Source organism: Oncorhynchus mykiss, chromosome 25, assembly GCF_057628025.1.
Source record: "Oncorhynchus mykiss isolate SJ-2025 chromosome 25, ASM5762802v1, whole genome shotgun sequence".
NCBI lineage: Eukaryota > Metazoa > Chordata > Actinopteri > Salmoniformes > Salmonidae > Oncorhynchus > Oncorhynchus mykiss.
The window spans coordinates 54,913,699-54,932,387 of NC_143046.1; the positions used below are offsets into that span (position 1 = coordinate 54,913,699).

General features: G+C 42.8%; 1 long non-coding RNA gene across 1 annotated transcript; it reads right to left on the reverse strand.

The window, feature by feature from the left end:
* Positions 1-1,350: 1,350 nt before the first annotated feature.
* On the reverse strand, positions 1,351-6,157 carry LOC149972047 (uncharacterized). Its single transcript, XR_016491884.1, has 2 exons — positions 6,000-6,157; positions 1,351-5,707 (listed from the first exon to the last, which is right to left on the reverse strand). It is a non-coding gene; the product is annotated as an uncharacterized LOC149972047 (long non-coding RNA).
* Between the last annotated feature and the right edge of the window lie 12,532 nt (positions 6,158-18,689).

Sequence of the window (18,689 nt, forward strand, 5' to 3'; positions counted from 1 at the left end):
GACCAATAAACTTTGATTTGATATGAATATGTACAAGCCAAAAGTGCCTGATATCATTGTTTAGGTGGTACACAAATCTCGGCATAGATCTAGGGCCAGAACCAAGAAAACATCACATGTGTATACTAACCTACATTATAACACACAAGAATGCTGTGGCTACTCTGATGCATTCTGAATCCTATTTACATCTAATATTGGATTCAAGAAATAGGACTATGACTCAGTCGGAGAAACACGAGCATGATAAACAAGAAATGCTTCAGATCTGATATGATTTAGCTGTAAGTCAAATGTATTTACAGTACATGACGTAACCTTGGGTGCTTCCTCTGCCTGTACCTGTCACTCACATGGTCTCCGTCTGCCGTGGTTATACACCAAGGTGCAGCGGCACACCACCAAGACCTGACCCTGTTTGGAACACTGAAACCCACCCTCAGCTGTCAACTCATTTTCTTCCTATGGGGATATGGTAGCACCGTATTGTAATTTCTACTCACGTTTGGTTCACATACAATTGAAAACATTTCCACTTGAAAAGGAAGTGAAAGTCAAAGAAAAGGCAAGCCTTTACTATATGAGAGTTAGGAAAAAGTCACTGAACTATATATATACTGTATATATACAGTGGGGCAAAAAAGTTGAGAGAGGCCTGTAATTTTCATCATAGGTACACTTTAACTATGACAGACAAAATGAGAAAAAATATCCAGAAAATCACATTGTAGGATTTTTAATGAATTTATTTGCAAATGATGGTGGAAAATAAGGATTTGGTCAATAACAAAAGTTTATCTCAATAAAAGGGTTTTCTAATGATCAATAAGCCTTTTAAAATTATACACTTGGATTAGCTAACACAAGGTGCTACTGGAACACAGGAGTGATGGTTGCTGATAATGGGCCTCTGTACACCTATGTAACAATGTATTTCTGATCAATTTCATATTATTTTAATGGACAATTTTTTAAATATGTTATATCAAAAACAAGGACATTTCTAAGTGACCACAAACTTTTGAACGGTAGTGTATATATTTATATAGAAATATAGAATATATATATATAGAAAATTGAATTGAAGAGGGCAGTCCATAAGCGCAGACGAAGGATATCAAGGATCTGAAAATATTCTGTAAGGAGGAATGTCTAAGAACCCTCCCAATGTGTACTCCAATCTCATAAAACATTTTAGAAAAAGTGTTGTTATCCTCGCAAGGTGAGGGTATTGGAGTACTGAAAACAAGGGTGCCGATAATTTCGACCCCTTTGTTTGGAATTTTATTTTTTTATTACTTGTTAAACTAAATCTAAATGATATTAGTATAAAATAACATCATTTCCTCATTTTTGTATGCAATTTAGCTCAGTATTTGTTTTATACAGTCTTTTTTTGCTTTGTTTTTACCAAGGGTGCCAATCATTTTGGACCCCACTGTATATGAATGAATATAAATTACACATACCGTTGTACTATCCAAATGTTATTATTAAATTGACATCCAGATGAAGCTTGAATTAAAATGTTAAGGACACCGAAGTTTCTCAGAAATGCATGGCGTGTTGATGTGGTCAAGTCTTTATAATAGGGATATTCATGCTCACCATAGTTTTCTGCCAACTAAAATATCATGACAATATTTCCATCAAAAAGACTGCAGGCTTCTTTCCATTCAGAACTATCAAAGCATTTCATAATTTATTGAGACTTCATCTGTCTCAGCATTGATGTTTTTCTCATCCTTTTGCTCTCCTTATTTATCTTTCCCCTTTCTCTCTACATCTTAAATGCTTTCCATACAATGGGATCTTTCATTGAAAACACCTGTATAGACTGAGAAAACAAGCAGGTCTATGCTATCTGATGGTTCTACCATCCCAGTGTCCCTGCACATACTCTGTTCCAAGACAATCAAACTGAGTGCACTACATTTCCTGCCTATAGTTCCCATGGGTGGGAAGGTAACCAGCAATATCCAATATCAAACCTCTGTAGCCTATGTGAAGTCCACAGTCTATCGTCCTGTTTGAATACATAAACTGTGTCCTTTCTAACTCCCTTCCTTGAAGTAATCACTGATCTGACATGACTAGATAGGTGTAAGCAAGCTTTCCACTGCAATGCTTTCACCAATTATTTAATGTCAGGTCAGTGATTACTTCAAGGCAGGGATGACAGATTGCATTTTATAAGTCTTCCAACAGGGCCTATGTGTATAATCCTCTGAGCTCTCCCTTGATGAGTACAGAAGGCTGGATGTCTCATGTTGGTTCACGTTGTGTTTCCATGATGAGCGAAAGCAATACGTGTGTGGCGCAATCACAGTGTAATTTGATAGCTGACTAACACGTTAGCCATCGCTTGGTTGATAGGGCAGTCGCCACAGCGTCTGTGCTCAGGCACGTACACACACATGCATTTGAGTGCACCACACACGCACACACACCTCGCCCCCGGTGATATTGAGAAGCCATGTCGCGGGCTGTTCACATGTTTTGACGAGGAGGGTCCGTGTCACGACTGGTTCACGTGTTGTTTTGATCCCAACTGTCGGGGCCCAGTGAGCTAGCACAAGCACAGCTGGCCAGGGTGGCTGAGAGTGGGTACACAGGGAGTTGAAGGACATGGATCCCTGCCAATGCATTTTATACATAGCACACATAGTACAGTTGAGAATTAGGGGTAGGGGTCCTCCATCTGCCTGCCTAGTGCTGCCTAGGGCTGCCTGTCTCTGGCTTCGCCTCCACATAGCCATCTCTCTGACAGCCCTCTACCAAGCTCCTCCCCTCCCTATCCCCCTGCTACTGCTTCTCTCTGCTTTGCTTTGCTTTCCTCTTTCTTTAATGACAGGAACACAGTGTGTCAAGGCTCACTGTATTTCTTAGGGATGTCAAAGCAATGGGAGATCACCATAGTCACCATGTAATAGATGTTTCAAGCAGACCACCATAGTCCCTGTGCCCAAGAACACCAAGGTAACCTGCCTAAATGACTACTGACCCATATCACTCACGTCTGTAGTCATGAAGTGCTTTGAAAGGCTGGTCATGGCTCACATCAACACCATTACCCAAGAAACCATAGATCCACTCCAATCTGCATACCACCCCAACATATCCACAGATGATGCAATCACTATTGCACTCTACACTGCCCTTTCCCACCTGGACAAAAAGGAACACCTACGTGAGAATGCTGTTCTTTGACTACAGCTCAGCATTCAACACCATAGTGCCCTCAAAGCTCATCACTAAGCTAAGGACCCTGGGACTAAACACCTCCCTCTGCAACTGGATCCTGGACTTCCAGGTGGTAAGGGTAGGTAACAACACATCTTCTATGTTGATCCTCAACACTGGGGCCCCTCAGTGGTGTATGCTTAGTCTCCTCCTGTAATCCCTGTTCACCCATGACTGTATGGCCAAGCACGACTCCAATACCATCATGAAGTTTTCCGATGACACAACAGTGGTAGGCCTGATCACCGACAACGATGAGACAGCCTATAGCAGGCCTGGGCAATTCCAGTTCTTGGGGTCCTGAGGACTGGAGTTGCACAGGCCTGTCATATAGGGAGGAGGTCATAGGCCTGGCAGTGTGGTACCAGGATAACAACCTCTCCCTCGACGTGATCAAACAAAGGAGATGATTGTGGACTACAGGAAAAGGAGGGCCGGGCATGCCTCCATTCTCATCGACGGGGTTGTGGTGGAGCAGGTTGAGAGCTTCAAGTTCCTTGGTGTCCACATCACCAAAGAACTGTCATGGTCCCAGCACACCAAGCCAGGGACGACGGCACGACAACGCCTAATCCCCCTCATGAGACTGAAAAGATTTGGCATGGGTCCACATATCCTCAAAATGTTCCACAGCTGCACTACCCCCAAGCCATAAGACTCATGAACAGCTAATCAAATGGCTCCCCCCCCATTTTTACACTGCTGCTACTCTGTGTTTATTATCTATGCATAGTCACTTTACCTCTACCTACATGTACTACTAACCTGTGCCCAAACACATTGACTCTGTACCGGTACATCGAGCATACATTTTATTGTTGCTCTTTAATTATTCAATTTTTTTTATTTGTAATTTATTTGTATTTATTTATTGTTTCCTTAAGTTAATTTAGTAAATACTTTCTTAACACTTATTTTTGAAATGCTTACTTAACACGTAAGTAAGCATTTCACTGTAAGGCCTATGTGCCTGTTGTTTTCGGCGCATGTGACAAATAACATTTGATTTGATTTGATTTAGCTTCCCCTCGCTTGTTTTTTTTTTGTTGCCATTTATCTCGCTCTATCTAGGCTCGTAACATGTTTTGGTAGTTAACAACAACTTTGGAATTGGGCATCCGTCTCAACTCGCCCCTCATTCTACTCTCTCCCCTAGGTTATAAATCATACATCCTGTTTCTTCCCAGCCAAAACAAGCAACGGGAATGGATAAGCAACGGCCAAAACGAATATGGCACCGCGTTAGTATCATTGCACTCTTTAATCGGAACAGTTAGCAATGTAAAAGTCAACGTCAGCCCTTGTCAGGTGTCACTAATCAGCAGTGAGGTGCTAACGTTCAGCGAGAGTCCTCCGGTCCTCCTTTCATCCTTCCCAAACGCCGCTATAAATAAAAGCAGGTTACCAAGTATGGGCTGACTGACGACTGACTCATGCACATTCTCTCTGCTGTGACTGGCCTAGCTTCCCTTATAGCTGTCATGAAAAGCCCCTTTATATCATCTTAGCGTGCCGCCAGAGCTACAGGAGTTACCGCTAAAGACCAGTCAGCCGCCAATGATATCTATGATGGCCCTAGATCCTGCATGGGGAAAAGGGTGGTGGGTGGTGGTGTTTTCTCCTTTATCTCGCTACGCGCTAAGTGCCATGCGGCCTTAATACGGCTAATTAAACGTTTGAATCAAGGAATGCGTCGGTATTAATACCGATCATTGGCTGGGGAGAGAGTGTTAGCCCTCTCGTGATTATTCCTGCTCCGCCAGAGCTGTCACTCTCCACTCTCCAACCGCAGTCATCCCATCAGCCACTGCTGCTGCTGCTGTATGCCGCTGGGTGGGAAGACCAGTAAAAAGCAAGCTCAAGCCATCCTCAGACCTGTAATTAATCTCTTGTCGACTTCTATTGACACATCCACTCTCTGATTAAATAATTACCTAAGCGCCATAAGCCGCTCTGATTGAGTCATAAGCCTGAATGGGCTGTTACATGCAATGGTCACCTCCTTGGGTATGATAAGCTCATCGTTTGCATGCCAGGCAGGCAAGAGCTGCTCTCTCTCTCTCTCGTTCCATCTGTCTCTGCTCTGGTTTCGGGGTCTGCAGTTTTGGGTTGCAGTGTTGTTGTTTATACCTCCTCTACAAGATCTTACTTGACTCAGACACAGACACGCACACAGACACACACATAGACACACACCCTCCCCAACCAAACACATTCCGGAACCTGTCACCGGGGTCACAAACCATCTGAACCTCCTCTGCCCTCCTGACCCCTTGACAGGTACATGGTGGAACTCTGAGGGAGAGGAGAGATCTGGGATGGGCCCTCTCCAAAGGTACCTGTCTACTCCTTCTGATTCCTCTTGGCTCCTGGGGACGTCTCAGCCTCCAGCATGCCTCTCCCAGGAAACCATAACTCTCTTTTTCAGGAAGTGAGCTGTGCATGGAGTGCTATCTGCATCTGTCTGGGAGAGAAAAGGGGGAACAAGAGGTCAGACAGGCCTGGGACCACTTCTAACATGCATTATGGATGACGGCTAGCATGTGCTTGAATATTTACATTTGTCTAAAGGTGATGCAAATACTAAGTTGACTGAGAGAGTGCTATGTTAGTCTGACAACAAAGGTTCCCTCACAAACAGTTAGGTATTGTGCCAATCTTGAACATAAAAAAACCCAACTTAGTTTGCATGGAGGCATTGATTTAATCAAGAACCAAAATGATGTAATTGTAAGTGTATTCATACTATGACTTACAAACACCAGGATGCTTTATCCTTCACTGTACCATTAAAGCGTTCTGCTTTTTAACCAGATCAACATGTTTTTCTTCTCGTCTCTTCCTGGTGGATCATACAGTATATGGATCCTATATCCATCCCCTCTCTAGTATCGGTTGGAGCCTTGGAGGAGACCTGAAACAACATGTCATATAGGAATATCAACAATATGCTCTCGCAAAGCTGTGTTAAAAGCTTTGGGGGTGATCCCTGTAAACTCTCCCAACAATTATAGGCATTTAATTAAGAGGTTGTTTCTAATTTCTATGAGATTAAATTAGCACGTGTGACGCAATTATTAAATCATGGCCAGTGGCGCCGGCCCCAGAGATGGAGATGAATTGGAGTGGGTTGGACAGTCGCTTGATAATTTTGACAATGGGGTTGGTGGTATCATCCATCACTCAAGCGGTGTACATTAAAGTTTTGACAGGTAGAGGTCATTGCAATGGGGCAGAAGCCAGAGGAGATGGATGCCTTTAATTCGGGTAATGAAGAGTTAACCATCTTAGCAGAGCGAGGAGAAGCAGTAAATGGGCAAGCCAATTCCTCTCTGTCTAAATGGGGAGCCATTGGAACACAATACAGTGATTGACAACGAGCCCCTTCGACATAATTCCCAGCAGACAGTTCACTTATATTCCATCCCTTGTTAATCTCAGATATAATGAATTGCAAAGCTAAGGTTAAACGTGCCAGCGTGAATTCATTATTGCTAATAGATTAGTCCATAAGATGATTTACTGTAACTCTTTTTCATTAACGCTGAATGGGTGCCTTGACTTAACAGAGGTCCTCTTGGCATGTCCATTCCGACCATCAATCTCTCAGCTGTGGTCAATGTCCTCCTTTATGTGACCCCTCTTCGCTTTACTATGGAGATGAAGAATGAAAACATGTTGGAGCCTTTGACGCCACTAGAAAAATTATGATTCTGTTTTGAGTGCGCCGAACAAGACCCCGCTTTATCGTTTCCTCTGAAAAGGATATTCATCCCGGCCTGTCATTCAGGTTGACCCTGTCTTACTGTTCTGGGCTTAATGGTTAGCACCTAGCCAAGATAACGCTTAATGCTCTTCTGTCGACCAGAAAAGACCACATCGTCTTTAAAACTCCAGCGGGATGATATCTGCATACCGAGTTGATAGATATGCTTACATTTAATGTATGTCATCTATAAGTCTGTGCTAGGTAAAGCTCCTCCTTATCTCAGCTCACTGGTCATGATAACAGCACCCACCTGTAGCACGCGCTCCAGCAGGTATAACTTTAAAAATCAGCTATCTGAGCAGCTAACCGATCGCTGCAGCTGTACATAGTCCTTCTGTAAATAGCCCACCCAATCTACCTACCTCATCCTCATATTGTTTTTATTTACTTTTCTGCTCTTTTGCACACCAGTATCTCTACTTGCACATCATCATCTGCTCATCCATCACTCCAGTGTTAATCTGCTAAATTGTAATTACTTCGCTACTATGGCCTATTTATTGCCTTACCTCCTCATGCCATTTGCACACTTTCTTTTTTTCTATTGTGTTATTGACTGTACACTTGTTTATTCCATGTGTAATTCCATGTGTAATTCCATGTGTAATTCCATGTGTTGTTTGTGTCGGACTGCTTTGCTTTATCTTGGCCAGGTCGCAGTTGTAAATGAAAACTTGTTCTCAATTAGCTAACCTGGTTAAATAAAGGTGAAATTTTTAAAAAATATAATAATGTATGCACATACCTTAGTACCTCATTCATTAAGGAAAGGATAGGCCCCAATAACATTTTATTCATATTTCAGTAAAAATTCCCAAAATATAGCTCTGCTCTATAACAGCTATATGCTATATGTTATATGCTGTATAACATTACTCGTACTTTGTGGGTGAGGCAACTCTCCCTCTGCTTGGAGAGGAAAGCTTAGAGGAATGCAATGCATACAGTTTGTCAGCCTATTAGAAGTATACAGCCCTGAGCACTGTGGCTTGACTGAAATTTGCTTGACTGAAAACTCTATATAGATATTACATTAACGTGCCACAGTTTGCACCATGTGTGTGTGTCTATGTGTGTGTGTTTGTGTCTACCAGTGTGCATACAGCCTGAATGTGTTTGTGTGCTTATATGTGACCTCTGTGCAGGCTGTAAGGCTGCCAGCGAGAGGAGACAGCAGCACATTGGATGTGATCTGATGACTGACAGTTTGGTTACATGGTCTAATGACAGGTTTTAAAGCTAGGGCTACCACTAATTGGGGTGATGTGTCCATCCCCATGTCCCCCCAAGCTGTGACTAGCGAGATTATGCATGATTAAGGTATTGGCGGTCCATTGGCTTTAAGATCTCCCAGCATTTAGTCTCAAAGGTAAAATTAGGCCTTACCCGGTGATTGACAGAGAGGGATCATCCAGGTCACATCCTGTAGATATCTCTATATAGGACAGTGTGAGAAGCTGTTAAAAGCTCTAAATGTAGCTACCTCTCCTGCTGTGAGGTGGCTGGTGGTTGATTCCCAAGCATGGTGTTGAACGTTATAGATCGCCAGTGAGACCATGTGTTGAGTCTAAGAGCCAATGTAATATTTATGCAATCAGCTTGTTATATAAAACAGTTCAGGAACGATTCCTGTGGATATTTTTCAAGTTCTTCTGCTCCAACCTATTTGGGAGAAAAGGAGGAGCTGTTGAATAAAGCACATTTTATTTTGGGCTAACAGTTTAGTGTACCACACAAAGTGTGATTAACGAGTGGTGGTGTGATCATAACAACATACAGGACAACATACAGGAACTCAAGTATTTTTGTTCACCTGACCTAGAATTCCTCACAATCAAATGCCAACCGCATTATCTACCTAGAGAAATCTCTTCGATCATAATCACATAATCCCCCCAAGCAGGCACCTTGACGGCCCTGAAAGAACTTCATTGGACTCTATGTAAACTGGAAATGACATATCCTGAGGCTGCATTTATTGTAGTATAATCTGAAAACAAGGCTCTCAAATTTTATCAGCATATCAAATGCGCAACCCAGGCCGGCAAAATCCTGGATCATTGTTACTCTAACTTCCGCAACACATACAAAGCTCTCCCTCGCCCTCCTTTCGGCAAATCTGACCACGACTCCATTTTGTTGCTTCCAGCCTATAGACAGAAACTAAAACAGAAAACACCCGTGCTCAGGTCTGTTCAACGCTGGTCCGACCAATCTGATTCCACTCTTCAAAATTGCTTCGATCACGTGAACATGTGATCTGGATAGCGTTGAACAATGACATTGATCTATACGCTGTTTCCGTGAGCGAGTTTATTAGCAAGTGCATCGGTGATGTTGTACACATGGCGAATATTAAAACCTTCCCCAACTAGAAACCGTGGATTGATGGCAGCATTCACGCAAAACTGAAAGCATGAACCACTGCTTTTAATCAGGGCAAGGTGACCAGAAACATGACCAAATACAAACAGTATAGCTATTCCCTCCGCAAGGCAATCCTACAAGCTCAGCGTCAGTATAGAGACAAAGTAGAGTGGCAATTCAACGGCTCAGACACGAGAGGTATGTGGCCGGGTCTACAGTCAATCACGGACTACAAAAAGAAAACCAGCCCCATTGCGGACCCCGATGTCTTGCTCCCAGACAAACTAAACAACTTCTTTGCTCGCTTTGAGGACAATACAGTGCCACCAACACGGGCCGCTACCAAAACCTGCGGGCTCTCCTTCATCGCAGCCAACGTGAGTAAAACATTTAAACAAGTTAACCCTCGCAAGGCTGCCGGCCCAGACGGCATCTCTATCCGTTTCCTCAAAGCATGCGCAGACAAGCTGGCTGGTGTGTTTACGGACATATTCAATCAATCCCTATCCCAGTCTGCTGTTCCCACATGCTTCAAGAGGGCCACCATTGTTCCTGTTCCTAAGAAAGCTAAGGTAACTGAGCTAAATGACTATCGCCTCATAGCACTCACTTCCGTCATCATGAAGTGCTTTGAGAGACTAGTCAAGGATCGTAACACCTCCACCCTACCTGACACCCTAGACACACTCCAATTTGCTTACCACCCCAATAGATCCACAGATGACGCAATCGCAACCACACTGCACACTGCCCTAACCCATCTGGACAAGAGGAATACCTATGTAAGAATGCTGTTCATCAACTACAGCTCAGCATTTAACACCATAGTACCCTCCAAACTCGTCATTAAGCTCAAGACCCTGGGTCTCGACTCAGCCCTGTGCAACTGGGTCCTGGACTTTCTGACAGGACGCCCCCAGGTGGTGAGGGTAGGAAACAACATCTTCTCCCCGCTGATCCTCAACACTGGGGCCCCACAAGGGTGCGTTCTCAGCCCTCTCCTGTACTCCCTGTTCACCCATGACTGCGTGGACATGCACGCCTCCAACTCAATCATCAAGTTTGCAGACGACACTACAGTGGTAGGCTTGATTACCAACAACGACGAGACGGCCTACAGGGAGGAGGTGAGGCCTTCGGAGTGTGGTGTCAAAACACTCAACGTCAACAAAATAAAGGAGATGATCGTGGACTTCAGGAAACAGCAGAGGGAGTACCCCCCTATCCACATCGACGGGACAGTAGTGGAGAAGGTCGAAAGTTTTAAGTTCCTGTGCGTACTCATTACGGACCAACTGAAATGGTACACCCACACAGACAGCATGATGAAGAATGCGCAACGGCGCCTCTTCATCATCAGGAGGCTGAAGAAATGTTGCTTGTTACCAAAAACACCAAACTTTTACAGATGCACAATCGAGAGCATCCTGTCGGGCTGTTTCACCGCCTGGTACAGCAACTGCTCCGCACACAACCGTAAGGCTCTCCAGAGGGTAGTGAGGTCTGCACAATGCATCACCTGCGGCAAACTACCTGCCCTCCAGGACACCTACACGACCCGATGTCACAGGAAGGCCAAAAAGTTAATCAAGGACAACAACCACCCGAGCCACTGCCTGTTCACCCCGCTATCATCCAGAAGGCGAGGTCAGTACAGGTGCATCAAAGCTGGGGCCGAGAGACTGAAAAACAGCTTCTATCTCAAGGCCATCAGACTGTTAAACAGCCATCACTAACATTGAGTGGCTGCTGCCAACATACTGACTCAAATCTCTAGCTACTTTAATAATTAAAAATTGGATGTAATAAATGTATCACTAGTCACTTTAAACAATGCCACATTATATAATGTTTACATACCTTACATTACTCATCTCATATGTATATACTGTACTCTATACCATCTTCTGCATCTTGCCTATGCCGTTCGGCCATCGCTCATCCCTATATGTATATGTACATATTCTTATTAATTCCTTTGTTGTTGTGAAATTGTTAGATTACTTGTTAGATATTACTGCATGGTCGGAACTAGATGCAGAAGGATTTCACTATACTCGCATTAACATCTGCTAACCATGTGTATGTGACCAATAAAATTGGATTAGATTTATTGATAAGCTTTGTTAATGATGTGTCAATTATGAGTGGTTCCTCTTCAGGTTCAACCGGGGGGCTAGATGCTCTGTTCATTTTATCCCTGAAAGTATCTTCAAGACTAAATAAAAAAAAATATTTGCATCAAAGTGTTAAATTGACATATTTTGCCACAACAATTGTATTAAACTTCAGGGGATAGGAATTCCTAAGTGTGGGGATTTGTGGACTTGTTTGGGCCTCAGCATCATCAACTGGGACTCATAACATGACTTCACTGGAAATAATCATATGTTTAACCCTGGAAAATAATCAACTCAAAATGTGAATATTTATTGAACACAGATGTTTATTGCTACTTTTCATGAGGAAAGCCCCGAGCACCAACTACGAGCCTCTTGGGTCATTACACCATTAAACAGTGCTGTGGTCACATTGAACACATTAGCTAGGAAAACACATTCACATTTAAACAATTTCCGTTGTCAGGAGTTTAAATGATCAAAAGTGGATGAAGCTAATCCCCTTTTTTCCCTTGTTAGAATATGTCGTTTCCACAAAACCCTCTCGTGAGTTTTCATTTGTAAAGAGAAAGAGAGAGAGCTAGCTGAGAAGCTAAAGGTGCAGGAAGCGGTATCTTGTTAAACTGAATTGTCATGTCTGCTTGACAGACACTTATGAGATTAGCATGCAGATATCAAAGAGGAAGACTCTGGAATAAGAGAAGTTGGTAATCCGCTCACACTTTTATTACAAATCTCCATCTCTTGGCTTTCTTAAAAACTGTGCATCCCTTCCTCATTAGCTTCATCAGACTTCGTAACACTAGTCTTGTAATCTCCAGCACGTCTATCGACACAAACACTTTCCTTGAAAAGTCCCAGACGTGGAACTTGGGTTGAGGAAAGGGGGATTTCTGATTTCAGGTAGAATTGAACAGTTATTGCCTTTGAACAGCGATGACGTCCTCACGTCAGCTAACTATCTAGCGACTGACACGACATTATGTTACATGTCGTCTGTGTTGTCATAAAACTGTTCACCAATGACATACTCCAAATTCAACCTCGACACATCTTTCCTGCCTACCTGACCTCATCATCTCAATAAAATGACCCAGAATGAGGTCTTGCAACTGGAGACACTTCTTTAGTCTGAAACACTCATTATCAAACAGAATATAGATTTTTTTTATTTTTATAGTTTTTAAGTGCTCTCGCATGGAGACAGATTATCCTTTCCCTTCCTTAACTCTCATCCAATGACCTTTACTATTCAGATAGAGATAGCTGTCATAACATATTGTGTGGAACTGTGGATGGATTTGCAAAAGAGGACATATATGAAAATCCGCCTTGAAGCCTGCCTGAGAAATCCTTAAGAGACATGAAGGAAAGGGCAGTGTATCGTCCTATGGAGAGGAGGAAAATACCAGTCTATATGTGCATATCTAAAACTTAGTCGAACGGAACTGACCCTATAACCATTGAAACCATTCTGTTTAAAATAATAGCATATTGCGCATATACAGTATCTTGTGGGAATTTTTACACACCATGCAGGAAAAACAGACCATATTATTTGACATCAAATGATATCCAGCATTAAAAGCAAAACCACTAGGAGAGCCATATACAACAACAAAAATGTGTCTAGAAGGAGACCATCTACTGTGAAAAATATAGATTAATGCACTCTATTCTGTTTACATTTACATCTTCAGAGTGTAAAACAAAAATCAACTTTTGACTGATATTCTGAGAATCCAGTTATTGGTTTTCATTTAAATAGGACCCTTCTAGTGATGTCACTCATTTGAATTGAGCTGTTGGTGGGTTGTTTGTCAGCAGGGGTCGGAGCCATTGATTCTCTTTCCCTCTCAGCACATTGATGAAACTCCTCTTTGGAGCTCCCCTGGGAATTTATCTTGTGCTGATAACTTTGAGCAATCTTATCTGGTCAATACTCAAACAAGAGTGAATGCTCAGATTGTCCTTTCGGGTGTTTGTCTCAATTGTAGGTCTATTTTGTTTTTGTTGTTCTCAAGGTTACAGCCTGCACCGTGAATAGTTTTTGATTGTTTATCCTTACTCCAATCCCATGTCATTATTTTGTGGTCATTTTCTTCTGAGGTTCATTCTTGTTAAAGACCCCCGCTCTCTCAGTATTAAGATTTTGTATTAGCAAAATGATTATATAATTCCAGTTTTGTCAATTGTTAATGTGTGGGGATATACCTAAATTGCATGTTGTTGCAGTATGTTCAGTCATGTGGTGTAGCATTACTCATTAATAGAATCAAATGAATAAGTCAATTGTTTCATAAACTGATTATAAGCAACATCTCTCTTGTTTTGATGCTGGATCCATTTGATCCAAGTCCCATGCGGCAGTTTCTATACTTTGTTTTACATTAGATTTTTTGTTTGGTTTCTACAACAACACTTATTATTGCGCCATGCAATAACAATAACAACACTTGCCTATAAAAACTGCATTCAGAAAATGACTTTTTAAAATGTACATGCTGTGGTCAGTGTGGGCTCATACCATTTGATCAAATGGTTTGCGTACAATGTCAGTACATGGGTGAAATGAATTACATTGTGGGTGGAACAGAAGGTGTATTTTTTTTTATTTAACCAGGCAAGTCAGTTAAGAAGACATTCTTATTTACAATGACAGCCTAGGAACAGTGGGTTATCTGCCTTGCTCAGGGGCAGAACGACAGATTTTTACCTTGTCAGCTCAGGGATTTGATCTAGCAACCTTTTGGTTACTGGCCCAACACTCTAACCACTAGGCTACCTGCCCCCCCAGGTAGAACGTATGCTAGGCCTTTGATACAGGCAGTCAGATAGCCCATTGCATCTTGGGGGCCAACAGTAGTCATGTGACCCCAATATTGTGTCATTGCTTGTGTAGCCTACAAAACTAAATCAACAGATTCATGACATGTATGCTTACAAGAAATTACACATAATATTTCCAGAACGTGCAGCATCTGCATATTATCAAAAAAGTGTAATTATAATGATGTACACCATATTCATTCATTCATTCATTATATTTTTAAAAAAAATACTTAAATATATATTGCTACCAAATGTTGATTCTAATTTGGGGTTATTTAGAACCACTAACGACAGGAGGTAGAGGACCTAACATAGTGTTGCGTGAGCTTAGCCCCGAAGGCCGTCGATTCTGAGAGGCTGCTTTGAACTGTCACAATTGGGCTTGTGGTGCAAAGATCATAAACCAGTAAAACATCAGAGTACAGGATATGTCTGAGAGTCACTAACCACATTGGAGGCCCCTCTGCTCTCTTCTCCTCTACACACCGACTGGCCTGTAATGAACCCAATCTTATCTAACTGAAGAGGACATGCATGGGCTGGTCAGGCTCACGGCTTGACTAGAAACAGTCCTGCACTTCTTAGAAATCATGATTTGCAGCCGCCTGGTAGAAATGTTATAAACAAATCACAAATGACACACTGTCAGTATTGGTCAGTTAAATCTTATGCCACAATCTTCTTAAAGGGAATTAAAACAAACTTCCCTAACTGAAAATCAACTAAAATACATTATATTTGTAAAATACCGAAACAAAGAGTTGTTTTATGCATACTCTCCACACAAGTAAAACTTCTGAAAGTGAAAAAACTTGAGTCCCTAAACTTTCCTTACTAAGAGAGAGAAGGGAGTCTGACCTGCAGCCATACAATCCATCAGCATTTGTCCCAGTCTCTAGACTAAACACACTCTCATTACACACAGCCTTACACAGCGCTAGGGGCCCTGAATGGATTCCCCAATAATGTTTATTAGCCCAAGACAGTGTACACAAATCGTCGGCTGTACAATACAGTAAACACAATTTGTTATGTTGATTTATAATTAAAGGACCTCAGCAAGCACAGTTTACTGGATGACAACAGGTGACGTGACAATGTGCTTAGGAACTTCAGCTATGACTGCTCTGCAATGATCTCACCACGTCCCACACCCTCTCTGGATTCCCCTAGCCTGGTTAGAGTTGAGCTGGTGTAACGTCAAGGGAGGCTGTATGCTGAAAAAGGACCTCAATATGTTTTCTTAGTGAATTCCAACAGTGGCTTACTGTGGCTGACTGTACGATGCAGGCCTACTACTTTAGAGCAATTCCCTCAAGTGTATGGGTGTGTTTTATCATTGCGGTTTTACATTTAACAGTGTAGGTTACATCTACATTATAAATCAAGAAATGCATGGGGCACTCCTGAGGGACTGGCCTCTGAGCTGAGGGAGTGTTTTGCAAGGGCAAGTGCACACATGATTCAGGCCGAGGTTGGCCCTTGATTGTGTTTGTGTGCTTTGTGCAACAAACATTCCAGGGAGTGCTTAGCGTCAGCAGTTTACATTCATGAAAAGATACTCCAGTCTCAAGTATCTGCTAAGCATCAGGACTTTGAGAGAGGGGCGACATCAAGGAGGTCAACAAAGAACCTGACACCCTGGAGTAACATTTGCATTGACTCGAGAATGTTAGACAACAACATGGCAAAATAGGTCTCTGTCCTTGGGCCCAACACATAAAGTGGTAAAACATTGTGTTACTTGTGTAACCCCGGTTCTATGATAATATAAGTGAGATGTCTCACAATGGGATTCGCTCAGCAGATCACTGATGGCTTGAAAAGCCAAGCACTTCACGTTTGTTTCAGACAGACAGGTCAAGTGGCAAATGAGGTGAGTTCCAGTCCTTATAAGGTGCCACTCACCCACGCATTGGTCATTCTCAAGCAAGCCTCTCTTCATTGAGCTCTTGGTAGCAGGAAAATGCAATGAGACATATCACATCTCACTCAATCAAGGTTATGTAAGTAACACTAAGTTCTATTTCAAATACTCGTTTCGATGTCTCACAATGGGATATGGCCAACTCCCGTATTACAGACATGCTCACCAAAGCCAGAAGTTGTCCCAACAGCATCACCCCTCAGAAGCTCTTCCAATGTGGAAAATACGCTCCAACGAAGATGCAGTGACATACAGTCGGTAAAACCTCATAAATGTATGAGGGGTGACCCAACATGCTGCCTCGAAAAATCTTTTGAAAAGAGATTTGAACAGTGCCCAAGATGTAGCCATACCTCTGGTGGAATGAGCCCTCAGGCCCTCAGGGGGCTGTAAAACCCTTGCTATTATAAGCCAATATAATATCCAATGGGATATCCATTGAGTAAAGAGGGGCCCACCCTTGCAGGGGGGCGCCCAAGACACGCAGAGTTGGTCGCTGTTACGCCATGTTCTCATTCTATCCAAGTAGATGCGCAAAACGCGTACGGACAAAAATGGTGGACACGCTCTTCTTTCACAGAAGTGAAGGGCGGTGGGTGGAAAGACATAAGCTCTGAGGCGAGACAATTGTAATGGTCACTGACGTTAGGCATGAAGGCGGGGTTGGTTAACAATGTTACCTTGGACAACGCCGGAGAAAACTGTAGGCACGAATGGTGGACTGACAGTGCATGCAGCTCACTCACTCACGTTGCAGATGTAAGGGAAATCAGCAAAGGTTTCCAGTGGCTCAAAAGGTTTTTGAGAAATTGCCTCAATCACAATAGACAGATCCCAAGATGGGGCTAAAAGCTTGTAAACTGGGTGTACAGAGGGTGTTTCCCTACTGTGTTGTTGTCAAAGCCTATATGACAGGCCGAGAAAGCGGCTAAAAATAACTTAACAGTGGAGAACTGTCAAAAAGGTCCAGCAAGAAGCATAAAATCTTGGACACAGAGCATTGTTAAGGAATTATCTGTTTCCGGTCACACCACTTCTTATAAACAAACCACTTGTTTCCATAGAGTTAACATGTAGAAGGGGCACTTGCACTTTGGATAGCCTCAATGACTCTGAGAGGCAAGCCTGTCGTATTCAGATTTATCCTCTCACAGGCCAGCCCCAGAGGACCATGGTTTCTGGGCGAGGGTGGAAAATCTCTCCATTCATCCAGGTCAAAAGATTCCTGCTAGTTGCTAGGACTCGTCCTGGCCATCAAGGAGCCACCACGATGAGGAATATCCATCACTCAGTCCAGAGTGGTGAGTATCAAGCATAGAGGAGGAAAAGCGTAGACATAGCGCATCACCTTTTGCCACGGTTGTGCCAGCATGTCCAATTCCATTGGTGCGTTTCCTGCAACCGCAAAGAACAATGGACAAATGCGTGTCTTTGTGCGGTGCGAAGAGATCTACGGTGGCTACACTATATACAGTGGGGCAAAAAAGTATTTAGTCAGCCACCAATTGTGCAAGTTCTCCCACTTAAAAAGATGAGAGAGGCCTGTAATTTTCATCATAGGTACACTTCAACTATGACAGACAAAATGAGAAAAAAAACCAATAAAATTACATTGTAGGATTTTTTATGAATTTATTTGCAAATTATGGTGGAAAATATGTATTTGGTCAATAACAAAAGTTTATCTCAATACTTTGTTATATACCCTTTGTTGGCAATGACAGAGGTCAAACATTTTATGTAAGTCTTCACAAGGTTTTCACACACTGTTGCTGGTATTTTGGCCCATTCCTCCAAGCAAATCTCCTGTAGAGCAGTGATGTTTTGGGGCTGTTGCTGGGCAACACGGACTTTCAACTCCCTCGAAAGATTTTCTATGGGGTTGAGATCTGGAGACTGGCTAGGCCACTCCAGGACCTTGAAATGCTTCTTACGAAGCCACTCCTTCGTTGCCCGGGCGGTGTATTTGGGATCATTGTCATGCTGAAAGACCCAGCCACGATTCATCTTCAATGCCCTTGCTGATGGAAGGAGGTTTTCACTCAAAATCGCACGATACATGGCCCCATTCATTCTGTCCTTTACATGGATCAGTCGTCCTGGTCCCTTTGCAGAAAAACAGATGTTTCCACCCCCATACTTCACAGTAGGTCTGGTGTTCTTTGGATGCAACTCAGCATTCTTTGTCCTCCAAACACGACGAGTTGAGTTTTTACCAAAAAGTTCTATTTTGGTTTCATCTGACCATATGACATTCTCCCAATCTTCTTCTGGATCATCCAAATGCTCTATAGCAAACTTCAGACGGGCCTGGACATGTACTGGCTTAAGCAGGGGAACACGTCTGGCACTGCAGGATTTGAGTCCCTGGCGGCGTAGTGTGTTACCGATGGTAGGCTTTGTTACTTTGGTCCCAGCTCTCTGCAGGTCA